The sequence below is a fragment of the Adiantum capillus-veneris genome, chromosome 3, assembly GCF_014529385.1.
Source record: "Adiantum capillus-veneris isolate H3 chromosome 3, ASM1452938v2, whole genome shotgun sequence".
Taxonomy (NCBI): Eukaryota; Viridiplantae; Streptophyta; class Polypodiopsida; order Polypodiales; family Pteridaceae; genus Adiantum; species Adiantum capillus-veneris.
Genome location: NC_140933.1, coordinates 84,498,209 through 84,509,883, shown reverse-complemented (window position 1 = coordinate 84,509,883; position 11,675 = coordinate 84,498,209).

Genomic DNA, 11,675 nt, shown 5'->3' with positions numbered 1-11,675 from the left:
AAGAACCCCAAGTGCCAAGTGAGTTTATGCTTGCGGTTTCTCGAATCTATGAGAAGGTGATTTGTCAATTGCGCATCGGAAAAGAAATTTCAGAAATTTTTGTAAGCACTATTGGAGTTAAACAAGGATGTCCGTTGTCACCAACTCAATCCTTTGGAACAAATGGTACTTGACTTTATGCAAGAAGAAGGCATTGAAGAGGTCACTATTTGCAATGCGGTAATCATGCTTTTGTTGTATGTGGATGATGTAGTGCTTCTAGCACGCACTTTAGAAGATGCACAAAAGCTTATGGTTGTCCTTGAGAACTTTTTCTTGCATAGTGGTCTGATTGTGAACGAATCCAAGACAAAGGTTATGCCTGTGAAAGCCAACCATAAGGAGAAGCTACGCATTGGGTGTACAACAATGAGACACTTGGAGTTGTTGAGAGCTGTAAGTACCTTGGCCTTGAGGTTCCATCCAATCATAAGTGGCATGAATGTGCTATGCGTCGTTTGGAAGCGGAAAAGAGAGCATATTATGCATTTGAGAATATGTGTAATGCGGGAAACATCGAGTGTTGGGTTCTCAAGAAGTATCTTTTTCATGCATTGGTGACACCGGTTCTTGTTTATGGAGTTGAAGTGTGGGGCAGGAGCATCTCAAAGTCTACTTGGAAAGAATTTGAGAATGTCCAAAAGCGTTTTCTCACAAACTTTCTCCAAGTGAAGACACAAACACCATATATGCTCTTACTTCTTGAGTTGAGATGTCTTTGAATTGAGGTTATGGGCATGGAAAGGGTTGTGGAGTACATGATAAAGATGCATCAAAACCCCTCACATCGACTTCCTACAATTGCTTGGGAAGCAAGCAAAAAAAAGTTCAAAAGACACATAAAAGCAAGATCTTGAGCACGGAATGGATGCAAGACATAAAGAAGTGGTTTGGGAGATGGGATGCATTACACTTGGTACATGATGCTTCAATTGACTCCCAAGTGAATGAAGCTTTTCTACAACGCCGATGTATTACAGCTTGGGAGAAATCCGGTGGGTCACGCTTCATACATTACACCACCCATATTGCCCCCAACTACAAAACCATGTTCTTTGCTGAAAGAGGAAACCGTACTCGCAGTTACATGCTTGAGCCTATCCCCTTGTTGGCGATACGCACTATTGCAGGCATTCGGCTGAGCTCCCATTTCCTTTGATGTGAGATAGGGCGTTGGTGGGGCAATGGAGAAGAGTCAAATCGACTGTGCACATTATGCTCACTGTAAGTTCGAGAGTCTGAGTACCACACACTACTAGAGTGCTCAGCTTTTGGTCACATCCAAAATTGATTCTCTCACATTTTCAGCCATAACTTAAACCTACACACTTTCCTCTCCCAGCCAAAGTGTGGGCCCTCCATTGCGACTCTCATCACCACAATTTTGGAGCATCGAGAGTCGCTCATCAGTCATACACATACTACATCATGTAACTTTGGTCCCATAGGTCATATTTGACCTCCGAGGACGATAATAAAATCTATCTATCTATCTATCTAAAAATCTCTCTCTCTCTCTCTCTCTCTCTCTCTCTCTCTCTCTCTCTCTCTCTCTCTCTCTCTCTCTCTACACTTTTCTATCTCTTTTTATTTTTCTCTCTCTATTTCTATTTTTATATTTTTAATTCCCTCTCTTTCTCTCTATCTCTACCTCTCTATATCCCCCCCCCCCTTCCTCTCTCTCTCTCCTCTCTCTCTCTCTCTACACTTTTCTATCTCTTTTTATTTTTCTCTCTCTATTTCTATTTTTATATTTTTAATTCCCTCTCTTTCTCTCTATCTCTACCTCTCTATATCCCCCCCCCCCCCTTCCTCTCTCTCTCTCTCTCTCTCTCTCTCTCTCTCTCTCTCTCTCTCTCATTTTATCTATCTTTTTTTTATAGTTCATTTTTTCAGGTCTCTTATTTAATGTTTAACTTTTTTGGTCCGTCTTTCATTTTTTTTAAAATTACACATATTTTAAATATGACATTTTTTACTCTAATATAACACTAACTTAGCATTAAACATACAAAAGAAGAAAGCTTTCATGTATTTTCTCTATCTAGCATTAAATCTACAATAATCTCTCTTTCTCCCTCTCTTTTCCTCTCTCTCCTTTTGCTCTTTTCTTGATCACACACCAAAAAATCAAACACCTACAAGCTAATCACACACTCACAACAAGCAATGCAAGTGAGGGCAACCAATAACTCAAGCGAACAAGCAAAATGAGTGCAAGGAAGCAAACACCGTCCACAAATATGCAAGAGGTATGAGATTTCTTCATCTATCTATTCTAATGTATGTGTGTTTAAAAAAATAGGGCAGGGTTGGACTGGTAAAGAAGCTTACATTTTGCTCTATGTCCATGATTGTATCTTCTTGCCATCCTCTTGTGTAGAGCCTTCACGCGATCGATTCTTCTTGCGATCCCACGCTTTCTTCTTATGGTCCACCCTTTACTCTCCAATGATGATGATGTAGTGCTCCACCAAAGAGTGGTTGTGTGTGTGTGTGTGTGTGTGTGTGTGTGTGTGTGTGTGTGTGTGAGAGAGAGAGAGAGAGAGAGAGTTGAAAACCTATCTGACACCTAATCTACTAATTGTTCATTTTTTAGAGCACATGTGATTTTTAATAATTTTCTTGAATTAACTTGTCTCTTTCACACATGTGCAAGATGATTATGGCCCCGAACATGATCGGTGGCTCAATGACAGACTCCCTTGTCCTTGCACCAAGTGCAAACGGGCAATTCCTTGCTTGAGGCGCATTGCCTTAGAGCATGTGGAGAATGAAGGGCTTTTTTGCTCTCAAAAGAGCACTATAGTTGATGGAAGTGTAGCCCCTCCATCGGGTGAGGATGCCCCCCATTGGTCTATGTCCAGTGGTGATAGAGGGGCCTGCAAGGCTAAAAGACAATGGCAAGAATCCCTGAGGGAAGGCATTTCAAGAGGCTTGGGTTGTGGCACTAGCTCCACTTTGACAGTGCTTCCACACACATCTCAGGGGCACTTAGAACTTGAGGACGGGCACATGTTCGACATGGTGGTTGAGGTGTTGGTACCGAAGCCAACATGTGAAAGGAGGATTAGAGACCTATGGGTACATGCAACAAAGGACAGGTTTCTATTGAGTGTCTGAATGCCTCTTTACGATGGTGCCTCTAGTACGCGGTGCTTTGAGCATTGTTGGAGGTCCTCAACTTGCATTCATAATTTGGTTGGAGCAATGAAAGTGTAGATACACTTCTTGGGTAAGTCCTATTTATGAATTTTTGCAAACTAGAAATTCTTGTATTCCCCCCATTGCATTTCTACGTACTAATTTTTTGTTTCATTCTAGTTTGATGGGCAAAATGCTTTCTAAAGATCACCAGATGCCTCCAGATCGTCAACTTGTGAGGTCATATGTCACCTCACTTGGCATTGAGTATGAGCGTATCCATGCATGCATCAATGATTGCATACTATAGCGCAATGAGCACGTACTAATTTTTTGTTTCATTCTAGTTTGATGGGCAAAATGCTTTCTAAAGATCACCACATGCCTCCAGATCGTCAACGAGCGAGGTCATATGTCACCGCACTTGGCATTGAGTATGAGCATATCCATACATGCATCAATGATTTCATACTATAGCGCAATGAGCACGCACATGCTACCTCATGTCTCGTGTATGGCAAAGCATGCTACAATATCCGAGTGAGCGGGGAGTACCTACCCCACAAGGTATTGAGACACATGTTTAAAAGCAGGTCTACAGTGGGGCTTCTCACATGGCACACCAACCACCACTCAAATGATGGGATGATGCGTGTCCCTGTCGATTCACCAGCATGGAGGCACATCAAGACTCATTGGCTAGAGTTTGGGCTAGAGCCTCATCACTGGAGGCTTGGGTTGCCAAGTGATGGTGTCATTTCCTTTGGCACCAAGTCTACATCATGGAGCACTTGACCCGTGGTCATCATCAACTACAATATTCCACCATGGAAGACTACCAAGAAGGGCAATATACTCCTCTATTTGCTTGTGCTAGGGAAGTACAAAGTGGAAAATATGGATGTCTACCTCGAGCCCCTCATTGAGGAGTTGGAGGAGTTGTGGGAGGGCATCCCTATTGTGGATGTTTCACTTCCAAAGGAGAGGAGAGAGGCCAGTGTGAGGGGCATCCTTATGTGGACCATGCACGACTATCGTGGCCTTGGAGAGATTTTTGAAATGTTATGTATATTCTTCTCTCTTTTTACCATTTGAAGTTTGAAGTTCCCTCTCTAATGATATGATATGAGTGTAGGGTTGTCCGCATCGGGTCAAAATTCTTGTCCTACATGTGGGCCATCATTGGTGACAGAGCGGCAAGATGCCTTACACAAGGTAATCTACAAACAACCATCATTTCCTGCACCAAAGTCGCAACAAATACAAGGCTCCAACAAATGGGAAGACACCTCTAAAGCTTATGATAGCAAATTGGGGAACCATTTGGGAAGATCACTACAATAGTGATACACCCCCATCTACTCCACCAAAAGGTATGTCAAGGCACTCCATATTTTTAAGGCTTCCAACGACTTAAAAATACAACATCCCTTGGATCATATGCACATATTCAAGAATGTTTCTCACATCCTTGGGATCACATTACGGGCAAAAAGAACTCTTTGGGCACTAGGGAGGATTTGAGGGCCTTGAGTCCTTGACATGTCTCCCCACGTCTGCCACTCCACGTCGAGCCCCAAATGGGAAGATTTTGCTTCCTAAAGCCCCATGAATTCTAAACAAAGTTGACCTAGATAGAGTGAAGGTTCCATTGAATCCATTTGCATAGCCATGTGGTACATGAGGCCATTAAAGAAAGCTTTCACAAAAGCAAAGAAAGGTGGAAGTGTTCAATTGTATGGGTTGAAGACCCATGATTGGCACAAGATGTTATAGGTAATTCTAACTTTCTTCTCTATCGTCTCCCTCATTTTGTATAGATATTGAATAGCATTCAAGACTAAAATCATATGGCATTTTAATCCTTTGATATTCTAGTTCATTTTGCCGGTGAGTATGTGCATGTGTCGGGACAAGAAAGTGAGGGAAGCTATTTTCAAACTCGGGGAGTTAGTAAGGTACCTCATATTTCTATTCAGCTAGACTTTTCAATATACATTATATCTAGTGTGTTAATTTAGTGTACTTTTATGTGTTATCTTGTAGGTTTGAGCTCCAAAGAAATTGAAATAGATGCTCTCCCTACTGCTTAGTCGCTTGCCATGGAACCTGTGTGTTCCATTGAGGAAGCATTTCCTTGATCCGTTCTTCTTAGTCAAATCCACCTCTTGCTTCAATGTGGTTGAGGAGATCACTATATCTATATGTGGAGTAGTGCATACACGAGGGATATTCTTTTTAGAGAGGTTTTTAAAGACTCTCAAAGATTTTGTGCGACTACGGGCCCAGCCAGAGGCATGTATGGCCGAAGGATGGATCATGCAAGTGGAATTTAAGAGTATTTGGCAAAAGTTGATCCCTCAATGCCTCACATGTGAGGAGGATGTGAGGATGACTTCACACCTACCAAGTGGACATGGGAAATTATTTAGCATGGACATGGATCTAGGTCAAGTCGTTGTCAAAAACTTTTGCATCCTCAATGCAAAAGTTATGACCAAGTGGATGATTTGTGGACAATGGCAAAGGCAAGGTGTTTTCAAGAGAGGGAAGTATGGAAGCAATCTCATGGAGGTAGGTGGGCACCCCTAGTTCCTCAACACCTTGCATGTTTCACAGATCTCATCAGTCCCGAGTGGCTGCATGAGAGAATGACCGAAGCAAAGGCATCTAGAAAAGACATCACCGACAAAGAGTGGGAGTATGCATGAGGCGGTATGCCAAAGGTATATATAGTACTCATACATACATATAACATAGTACCCAGATTCCTTGATTTTAACTTTGTAATTGAGTGTAAAAATAAATAAATTATAGTGCCTTTCCTTTAACTTTTATGTGGTCAAAGGGGCAACACTTTCACACGCCTAAACATCAAACCACCATGGATTGTGGTGTCATGGGAAACTTTGAGACAAATGGTGATGAAGCCAGGTACAGTGGGACTATTCAAAGGATACTAATAAAGGTTAATATTAGAACCTTTCATACCTTCATCTTTGAGTGCAAGTGGTTTGCAAATGTGTCTAGACAACATGAGAATGGGCTCTACATGGTGGACTCTAGTGTGTATCACACGGGAGGTATGACAACTTAGTTTTTCCATGCAATTGTGATTAGGTGAGTGTAAACCTTCTTTAACCTTATTTTCTTGTAGCATAATACCAATGTCTTTCATTACTCTTTTCTTTTCTATAGGTCATCTATATCCCATCAATCCATCAACCAAACTTTGGTTCATAGTTCCTGTAACACCTTGAGGAAGAACCATTTTTTCCACTAATGAAGTAGAGGCCGTCTTCAATCCTCTCCCACCTACTACTTTGGGTGGGATAGGGGACAAAGACATTGTTGATTCAAGTCCTAGCATCGACCATCTCAGCAAGGATGATTGCCATGATGATGATGATGATGAGATGGAAGATGACGAGTTCAAAGATGATGAAGCCAACGGATTTGAAGATGACTTATAAACATTTTGTATATGTTATTCTATGAAATTTGTTTCTCGTGTTTCCCAATCATCTCTCTCTCTCTCTCTCTCTCTCTCTCTCTCTCTCTCTCTCTCTCTCTCTCTCTCTCTCTCTCTAATTTTGTCAATCATGATAATTTGACATTGCAGCTACATTTTTACATTGCCCCTAGTAAGATCTACTTAGTCAATCATCAATAAGCTCTACTTAGTCAATCATCAGACAACAAGTCGAGAGTCAATTCCAACTAACCTAGCCCTTGATCACCTGTCACAATGGCTAGTTTATGATAGAAAAGTGTGGAAACAAGAGGGCTACAATAATGAAAGCAAAGGGCTCCTTGCAACTACTAATTACCTAAGATGTTTTGGTTTACATGCCCCCTCCATAGCAGATTCTTCCATGGATGTGGATGTAGAGATGTTATCCAAGGAGGAGGACATTACAAAGTTCTTGTAGTTGCTTGTGGCTAGGAAATTGCCGATGCAGGAAGGCATCGTGCTGATAGATGAAGGGGTTGGGTCAGCATCATGACCAACAAGCTTTGATACTATGATATGTAAAGCATAGTCAAAGGAATAAATGACCCCGATGGACAAAGGTGATGGGCAATTAGCATGACCATCGATCAGAGCCTTGTTGGGGGGTGTTGTTCCTACAAGGGATCTATCCCTGATGGTTAATAAAGCAGGGTTGATTGAGAAGATCCACTCTGCTGAAGAAAAGGAAGAATGATTCACAAAAATGCTAAAGGATGTAACTTTGATGTGAAAACTCTAAAGACAAGTGTACCTCAGGGCACGATCTATGTGGATGGTAAAAAGGTGGCAACGATTTTGGTAGCTCTTAGACTAGGAATCTCTTTTGCAAGCATCTTGAAGGGTCCTGACTTTAAGGATAATGCTAAAGCCACAAATACTGAGACTAAGTGATGCAAGCCATGAAAGTTTGAAGAATGTAAGACTCAACTTGAATAAGAGCCAAAGGAAGTTAACAGGCAACTTGTTACCGGTAACAAAGAACTTGCTCACAGATAGAATGCAGTGGGTCATTCAAAGATGGGATGGCAAATCAAGCCTTCAGTGCTTTAAATAAGTCTTTGCTACTACAGATTGCGGCTGCGGAGGCTATTTTTGTCATGATTTTGCAAGCTCTCATTAAAAAGAAACTAGCCATGCAAACTATGCTGACGCTAGTATTTGGCTTTGGTAGGAGAATCCCGAATAGATATGAGCTGATACAATGGATTCAAGGACCCCAAATCCTCAAGCATCGGGGAGCAATTGAAAGTACTACTTACCTAGCCAAGTGTTTCTACTTAGTTATATTCAAGGAGGTCTTCGACGTGTCAAGATCCTAGAAAGAGGTACCCTTACTTTTAATAGGACTACAGTCTGTGTTGTACCATGGGAGCCAGTGTTCGACTAGGCAGAGTCCCTCCAAGGAATTAATCATGTCTGGGTCAAGTTTGCGGGTTTTCTTGGTTGGCTCTGGGATAATATCAGGATGCTTGCCAATCAATTGGGAACCCCCTTGTTTGTTCCTAACAAGCGGGGTCTAGGAAGGTCTTCTAACCAAGTTTGTATAGGCTGGAATTTGTCTAAGACACCACCAAAAAACATGGTGATCAATGTTGGAGATGGACTTATTACTACTCCGCTCATTTTTGGGACCTACTCTGGGGCGTGCTTTGAATGCAACAAATTTGGGCACTTTGCCAAGGATTGCCCCATGAGGACTAAAGTGAACTCCAAGACTATAGCTCAGGCCTCCACTTAAGGGGAGGTCAATTATGTTCATGTCAATAATTCATTAGTGTAAGAGGGAGAGAAATAGGTAAAGAGTTGCAAAAGGGACAAGAATACGGGAGGAAAAACATGCTATGGTTTGTGACAATAAAGTCACCAAATTGCAAGAGAAAAGTGGAGAGGTGTAGAGCTTCACACTGCAAATCCCCAATTGCCCCCACACAAAAAATCCATTTTTGTTTCCTTCATCAACACCTATGTTTGTGACAGTAACAACTACGCCAGTTGTGAAAATTCTAGGATTGAAGAGGACCAAAAGGGTGAAGGTAGTGGCAAGAGAATTCATGTCACTAGAGGCTAATGGATCCCTGAAATGGAAAGCCTCCCCTACATCCCCACCCAGCTGAAAAGGGCGAATGATGCCATCCACTTCACAATCCCTTGCACGTGAGTGCACAATAGGGTGTTTTTATAGAACAACCATAAGTGTATACAATAGGGGGTGCCCCCAATTTTGGGGATGCTTATAACGTACATGAGGGAGGGGACAGGAGGCGGGGGGGGGGGGGGGGCATGGGGAGAGGGGGGGAGAAGGGGTTGTAAGTATGGGGAGGGACATGGGGAGAAGGGGCTTCAATTATTGCTTACATTGGTAGTTGCATCAACTTACATTATACATGTATAGTTCATGTACTAGACTATTTGAGGTTTTCTGTCTAGATCTTACATGTCCAATCAGAAAAACATGCATGAAGCAAGTAGGCTTGTTGTCAATGGAACACATGCATATGTTTTGTGATAGGAATCTTAGGGACAGGCTGAGGTAGTCATGGAATTATTGTTGCCAATGATTGAGTGAGTTCTCTACAAAGTTATGCATCATTTGGTTTCTTTTGCAAAGGTCATGCTTTCAAAGGAAGGAAAAGGAGAGAGAGAGAGAGAGAGAGACCCTTGCAAATGCAACATTATCGGCATGTAGTTATACTTCAAGGATTTAGCCAAGAAGCAAATTTTGATCTACTTTCAACATGAATAATGCCATCTGCACCATTCATGCAAATGTTAATATTGCAGAGCAAATTTCCACGATCACTTTGGTCTTTAGCTTAAGGAATGGGACACGACCTCTAGTTGCTTGAAGGTCATTTGGGTAACTTGCCGATTGTTTGCAAATGCTTTGTAGAGGGTTATTTGCAAATTTCCACTATCACTTGCCGATTGTATGCAACTCGGATAGCAAAGTTCTCAAATATAAGATGGTAAAGAAGATTCTTCAAATTATATGTTAAAAGTTGGTGAACTCTCCCGCATAACTTGAAAATACACATAAGGTTCTTGAAATTAAGAAACCTTTTACTATGGGCTAGCTCCAACTACTGGCTGCATGTTAATTAAATTAGTTTATTGGTAGGATCCCCCCACCCCCCCCCCCCAAAAAAAGGTTGGGCTAGCGACCCATGTGGTAGAGACAAAGGAGGTTGCGAGGGGTTAGGCCAGCAATGTTGCACAATAGAGACAAAGCAAATTGAGAGAGACTCTTCCTGCGTTCTTGCGAGCTTTGTTGAGCCTTGATTGAGCGACATTAGCCTTACCTCTACAAAAGATATTCCCCTCCTGCAAAGGGTGTGCGTGCAAGAGAGAATTGAGTAGCCTCTCTGACATTAGAGAGAGAGAGAGAGAGAGAGAGAGAGAGAGAGAGAGAGAGAGACCCCTACAAACATCGTGATGAAGGGGGAGAGAGATGAGAAGAGAAAGAGAGGCACATGGTCTCCACGTGGCTTGCCCCCCCTTTTCCTACATGCTTCCCTTGAATCCCTTCCCTTTTTCTTCCAAAATTAATACCATCATTTTTTGAATTTATCGCAGTTGGTATCCCCTACTCATTTCCTTGTGCGTTCCACTTTTTCCCTTTTTCATTCCACTCTTTGCGAGGTGTTACAATGAAGGAGGAACACGCTCTGCCCTCTTTGTGGCTTTTCTCAAGATGGCCTCCTCCCAAAGCTAGATAGTAAGATGCTCATTAATGTCCCCTATTTCTCATGGAGATAATGATTCCATTGTGCTTTCATTGGGCCAAAATAAGTATTCATCTCCAATGTGAGGGATCACAAGATCACTTGCATGTGAAGGCTCATAATGTTCACAAGCAGTGTCCAATGTTCTTATATAATTGGCATAGTGGATTGCTAGTGGAAAGGTTAAGGAAATGGCTCTAGTATACCCTGCGTGACCACACGAGTTTCTCATAGTCTCAAAATCATGCAGCCTCTTCTAGGTCTCCAAGACATCCCTTTAATTTATTGAAGGTGTATTTTATATATGAGAGCCACCTGGGCCTCCGTAGCCAACTTGCTAGCACTCTTGCACCATTAAGGCCATCCTCTAGCTTGTTTATGACAACCGATCTTGTTGAAGTTCCATGAGAGACGTTTGACACTCCTTCCATGCCTTGAGGCTTGTGTTTGTTTTGTCTTTCTAGGTCTTATGTCCACTTGGGGAGTAGGTGGCTCCAGCTACGTAGTCCTTTCTCTTCATCTCTTATCTTTGTCTTCTTTTTAGAAGAATGGAAAGACACTGCATTTTATGAGGGCTTCTCTAACTTCTCCTATATAGGTTGAGTTCTACCTTGGGCTCTAGCAACTACCCTTAAAGATGTTATCTCCTCTTCTACTAAAGTAGTTGGAGAAGCAAATACTGGACCACATGTACATGCCTTGGGACAATTTTCTTCCTTGGGCTTGTGTGGGAAGTTGTAGCTCAAGTGTGCGCTATGTTATTCTTCAGAATACCATTGATCCATTGGCCAATTGTAATACCATATGGATAGAGAATCTAGGGACTAAGTGATTATAAGGGAGATTATGCTAGCGTTAGGTCCCTCAAAAGTGTCAATTGGGCCCCTAAGATTTGGCTTTACTATGAAGAGATCCCCTAGCTTATGGCTCATCACATCCATGGATAGGTGGTGGCTAACACCTTTCCTTAAGATCATGTAGTTCTCATGCTCTAAAACATCAATTTTAGTACCATGAATTCCCTACATACATCACAACAAAACATACCACTTCCACCTTGATCTCAACATTTGCATATCTTTGGTACCTCCTTTTTTTTTTGGGGGGGGGGGGGGGGGGCAGGGGGGGGTCACTATAGTAAAATAATTCCTATCACGTAAGTTCAATAGTAGTGATTCTTTAACGATATCATTTTTAGCATTTTGACATACAAAAAGTAGGGATTGAATAGGAAAAGGGTCCCTTTTTTGGTGAAA